This window comes from Thalia democratica, chromosome 4, assembly GCF_965202585.1.
Source record: "Thalia democratica chromosome 4, ktThaDemo2.hap1.1, whole genome shotgun sequence".
NCBI classification, from domain to species: Eukaryota; Metazoa; Chordata; class Thaliacea; order Salpida; family Salpidae; genus Thalia; species Thalia democratica.
In genome coordinates, this window is record NC_139168.1 from 5441328 (window position 1) to 5447155 (window position 5828).

Genomic DNA, 5828 nt, shown 5'->3' on the forward strand with positions numbered 1-5828 from the left:
GGAGATAGCTAAGAGCAGTAAAGGATTGGTAAACGTACTAACTTGGTAATTTATGTACGTTTTTTTAGTATTCTGATAATTTTTTATCAAAGTGCTTTTTAATCACCCTCTATGCTTTTTTATTTGCTTTCTATAAGAGTTACACTTTCTTCAGTCTAACTGTAACTATTATTACTTTTATAGTTATCATTATTGATTAAACAATACAAAACTTTTTCACTTTTTATTCGTCAAAGGTTTCCTTGGTAAATTCAATTGATCAAAAAAATTAGTAGTATTTACGAAATTGTTTTTTATATTAACTTTAGTTCAGCTTAAAGTGAACTTTACTAGTTTTGTTGACCATTTGTATGGTTATGCTTTGCTTTTTTGCTATAAACTTTGTGTTATGTTTTATTTGAACCGTACTTTATTGAAAGTCTATAATTTGCTTTTTTCTGATGAGCACTTTTGATGTAGTTTTTTTTAATATACTAATTTGATAAAACTGTGTTTTTATATAACATAACTTAAGAATAAAATAAACTGTATTGCAAAGACTTCAAACAGTCTAATGTAAAGAGTAGAAATTACTATTTTTAAAGTTGAATTACTACTTATCAAAAAAATATAATAAGTCAATATTTGATATAATTTTGTTTAGCTAGGTTAATTTTTTTTTAATTAGTATTTTCTTTGAATTCGAAAAAGAAAAAAGAAAATTTATAAATACACATGAAGTACAACTTGAAGTTAATGTTTTTAGTTTGCATTCTAGGTTTGGTTAAACAGATGGTAACTATAAGTTTTGCAAATACTTATTTACTTAACTAAATGCATGATTAATTAATAGCGCATATATTTGTTCCACTAATGATTAGTAGTTTTAAACTTTTTATTAAATTTTGTTTATTTAAAAAGTAGTGAGATTATATATTCAACTTAACTATACTTTTCATAGAAAAAATTTTTTGGTCAAATTTTAGTTTTTACTTTAGCATTTTAATAATAATATTTAAACATACAATTTCTTAAGGTACAAAAGAAATTATTGAACTTTTACATATCTAGGTTTAAGCTAAATTAAGCATAGTCAATCCTTAAATGCAAATATACATACATGTGTCATGTCTTTAGAATATGTTGAAGTTCTATCTGAAACTTATGTGTTATCTTGAAATCCTAGCTTTTTTATATTGTTTTTTGAAGACAGTTTGTTAGGTATTTAGCAAAGTATCAAACGGTATAATTAAAATATAATTACAGTTATCTTTCTGTTAAGTTCTAAATTTATAGGTACGCACTTTCTATTGAGTACGCACTTTTAGGTTTCAGTACTTGGAAAGAAGATTACTGTATTTATTTCAACAACACTGTTTGATTTATTTGTGCAGGGTAAGAAATAAAATCTAAAAGTATGTTGATATTAGTTTACTATTGCTATCGCAAAACTATACTTTAAACAAACAGTGTTAAATTATTAAGTAGTTTTATATAATAATTTGTTTTATTATCAAAGTTTTAGTAATTTATAAAAATTTTTGTTTTGAAAAATATTGACCTGCTTTAAAAACTAGCCTAAAACCTAGTTCTGTTTATTTTTTTCTAATCAACAGTAAACGCTACTGTACGAACGGTTCATACCGAACAACAATAAATTAACTCTCAAAGCATATTTAGACTTGTTTATTTATGTAATCTTACGGCTGCGGTTAAAAAAGCTATCTCAGAAACATTTTATAAATCAAAGTGGAATCAGATTTATTTCACATTAGAATACCTGAAACTCATAAACTGAACCGCTTACTTTCTAGATTCTAAATACATTATTGTTCTATAATTTTTTTGTACGGTTAATTAAATAGTTGTAGTATAAACAGTTCCTGTAATTCTTTGTTATTGCGAAGTTTAGTTTGTGAGTTATGTCAAGTTACAAGTATTACTTAGACGAGAGAATAAAAAAAGTGTGATTTTATTTTTACAAGTGAAACTCAAACTTCTGATTTCAATTTAAGTTTTTATATATTCACGACAGTAAGTACAATCTAATTTGTTTAAGATTCGCTTAAAACCAATTTAATTTGTAAAGTTTTTTATTTCTGTGTAATTTTCTAGTTAATTTCATGACTACAGGGAAGTACATATTTAATTTATTAACAAAATAATTTAAAATTTTATAGACTTGTTTTAGTTACTACACTATTTTCTAAGCTTGATCTTTCACTAAATACACCAAATAAGTTGAACTATACCATACCTATGAAAGAATTTTGATATTTTTTTAATTTGCAAAGCTACATTAAATTTAATTCCCTAGTAACATTTAGTTTTCAAAACATTTTTTTTTTCAATTTTATAATTATTTAACCATAAGTTATTTAATTAATAACACTCTTTAAAAGGTATTGTTTATTATTAGAAAATAAAGTTTTTTTTTGAAGAAAGTCTTAGCCTTTGAACCTAAAAAATGTATTTGAAAGTACTGTAAAAAAAATTCAGGAGATGTACAATATTATTTCGCAAACTTTTAATTAAATTACATGTTTTTTTTTCTCTTGATAATTGTTCTGTACAACTATTTGTTCATATTTATAAATGTTGTATTTCTACGAGACTTAAAACTTATATTATTAAAAAACATTTTTGTGATGATAACTTCTACAAAGTTTTAAAATGTTTAGTCTAGCTTACACAAAACTTTTCTTTTAGTGAGAAATGTGAATAATAACTGACAAATCTTTACAATAAAATGCTGGTAACTTTACGGCTAGATAAAAAAGATTTTTTAGTTTCTGTAAAACTAATCTTATTGCCCAGGTTAATCTTTATTTATACACTTGTTATTTAACAAAATATTCTTAGTGAACGCCGGTGAACAAAGATGCTTATAAGAACTTTTTTACTATCAAAAATATCTACAAAATTGTACTAAGTTAAAACCTGAGAAAAGCTGTAATTGTTAACTTAGTTTTGTTGAAAGCTAAAACATTTTTATATCAAAGTTTACAAACTAATACAAATAGCTGTAAATTTTCTTTAAACAGTTGTTCAGAGAAAATGTGTGCACGGTTTTTAGTATCGAAATAGCTTAACTAGACATGATAATGTTATCTTTACTAAAAATCACTTAAGCTTACTTCATTATTTAACTACCCTAAATACCAAGCTAAAATAATATAGTGTCCATCAACTGATACTTATGACCATTGCGTAAGCGAGAAACATTTATAAAGCAATAAACTCAGTTAAAATATTGTCTTAATTGTATAAAAGTAATACAAGTGTCTGTTAAGTGTCCTGGAAAAGACGTTAAATGGTATCCGTGGTGTGCGACTTAAAATCCGAAAGGTTCTTCGTGCACCAGGTCCTAGGAAAAAATATTTTGAGCGTTTGTATTTTGTCGTTCAAAAGATTTTAGATTTACTTTTTGAGTGTAATCTTTATACCAAAGTTTTAATCTGTTTAACTTTAGCTGTTAGTACTATATTTTAATTCCTATAAAGTTTAGAAATTTTACAAATAAGTACGGCTGCTACCTTAACAAACTCAACTAGTGCAGTACTTTGGTTCAAATCCTAGGCAATAATAAAAACAAACTATAAAGATATATATATATATATGTATTTAGTTGTAAAACGTTTCAAAATATTGTATACTATACTCTCTATTTTTAACTCTTTATAAATTAATCTAATGTTTAATTTAAGTAAAAATTTCAAATATCTACTTTCACGAAATAAAATTAAATTTTTAATAGATGTTAATTTGCTTAAAATACTATTAAAGGTCAGAAGCGATGAATAAGTATTGTTTATTTTGTAAAAAAAAAAATAGTTGGCTAAAAATGTAAGATCAAAAAAAAGCTTAATATGGTCAACCTGTTAATATTTATATACGTTTTTAGCAAAAAAATACAGTATATAACCACTTATATTTTTTGGTAAGTTTTTTCATCAACAATTTTAAATTCTATGCACTGATAAACTAATAACTACAAAGTACACAATTACTAGTGAGTGAGAAAACAAGAATTAATTCAAGGTGTTTGGGGTTTTCTTAAAGTTACTTGCTATCTATTAGTTGTAATGCATAAACTCACATTTTTAGTTCATGCAACAATGTTTTATAGTTTTGAACTAGAAAGTTGTTTCAAAACTGCGCTTTTAGTTTCAAAGGTAGTTTAGCTTTTTGTACTGGGAAAACTGTTTGAAATAGCTCTATTTAATATTTTTAAAGCTGTTCAATTGAAAATGTAAATTTTGTTAATATATTTCAATCTGATGAACAACCTACTTTACCAATTTGTTGTATAACACAGTGTTTTATCAACGGCATATTGTGGCAATTTTTGTATTAGTAACTACTCGATATCTTTTTTAAGTGTCAAATTTTAAAAAACTTAGTTACTTTAAAACTTTTACTATCACAATACCGAGAAAGTTAAAAAAAGTTCCAGAGAATCATATAAGCTTTAAAATTTAAATATTAATGTTAAAAGTAAAGAAAAATAAAGAATCGTCTAATATCTTAGTCTTGATTCAAAATAAAATACTAATATCAATTTGCTTTACTCTTGAACAAATATTATGAAAGTATTTTAAACCTTATTTGTAGAGTAAAGCTTATTCCTAAAAATTATTAACAACTATATGTGTTGTTTTACTTTTTTATGCTGTTACAAATTTTTGTATAAAGTTTCAGATGTAAATCATAATATGAAAATTTTCATTCATTTAGTACAAATTTAATTTATACTTGATTGTGTACCATGAATATATGGTGATAACAAAATCAAAGGGTTGTATTTCAGAAAACTACTTAGACAACATACTAAAAGTTAGTTTGACTAGAAAAAAATCGTTAGCACAAAATTAAATCTTAAATGATTTTATTTTTTGTTTGGTAGAACGGTTTTTTGCACAAAATAAAAATCAACGCTAATATATTTTGGTCAAAGGACCTAGATAAGGAAAGACCTTTCGATCATCGAGCTACACACCAAATGTTTACTTTACCTAAGTATTAGATTAATAGAAAAACATTTAAGGTACTGCATCATTCTATCAGCCTTGTGGACTAGTTTCTTATCTAACAGTATAGTTCATAATTAATTCAAAAGTATTTAAAGTTTTTTTATTAAACACTGAATTATTAAAAACACAAAGTAAGAAATTAAAAACTAATTTAATTTAATGATTTCAGTAATCAAAGCTTTTAATAAAGTTATGTATTTTCTACAAACTTTTGTTTTAAAAGAACTTAATTGTATTTTAGAATGAGAATGTCTTAATTACTTATTAGTTAAAAGCTAACAAACAGAACTGTGGTTTTCATTAAAAGGAAGACTTTGTAACAGTTACTTACATTTTTTATAAATCACTTTAGTTAATTTTCAATAAACAAAAAAGCTATAAAAGATGTTCTTAAAAGACAGAACTTAAAAGACAGAACAGTTGTTGCTGTACAAAAAATGTTGTTTAATTTTGAAATCCAAAAACAGTAATGAAGCTTAAAAAGTTAAAAGCCAGTTATTAAGCTACAAAAAGTAAACTTCAACTAAATTTAACAAAAGCCTGACCTTACTAATTTAATAGCGAAAATCTAAAATTTCAAAATAGTTAAACTAAGGTTATATTCTTTACCTAAAAATTAAAAGTGACATATATAGACTAATTAATGAAATTTCAGATAAATTTGATTAGTTTAAAGAGCTATTTATAGTAGACAAAAAAGATTTTAGTCATTTTGTTCAATAAAAAATTATGGTCGACATTTGATTTTATGCTAATAAAAAAAAAATAAACAGAAGTATATATGTCTTAAGCTCAATAAATGATGTACCAAATTTA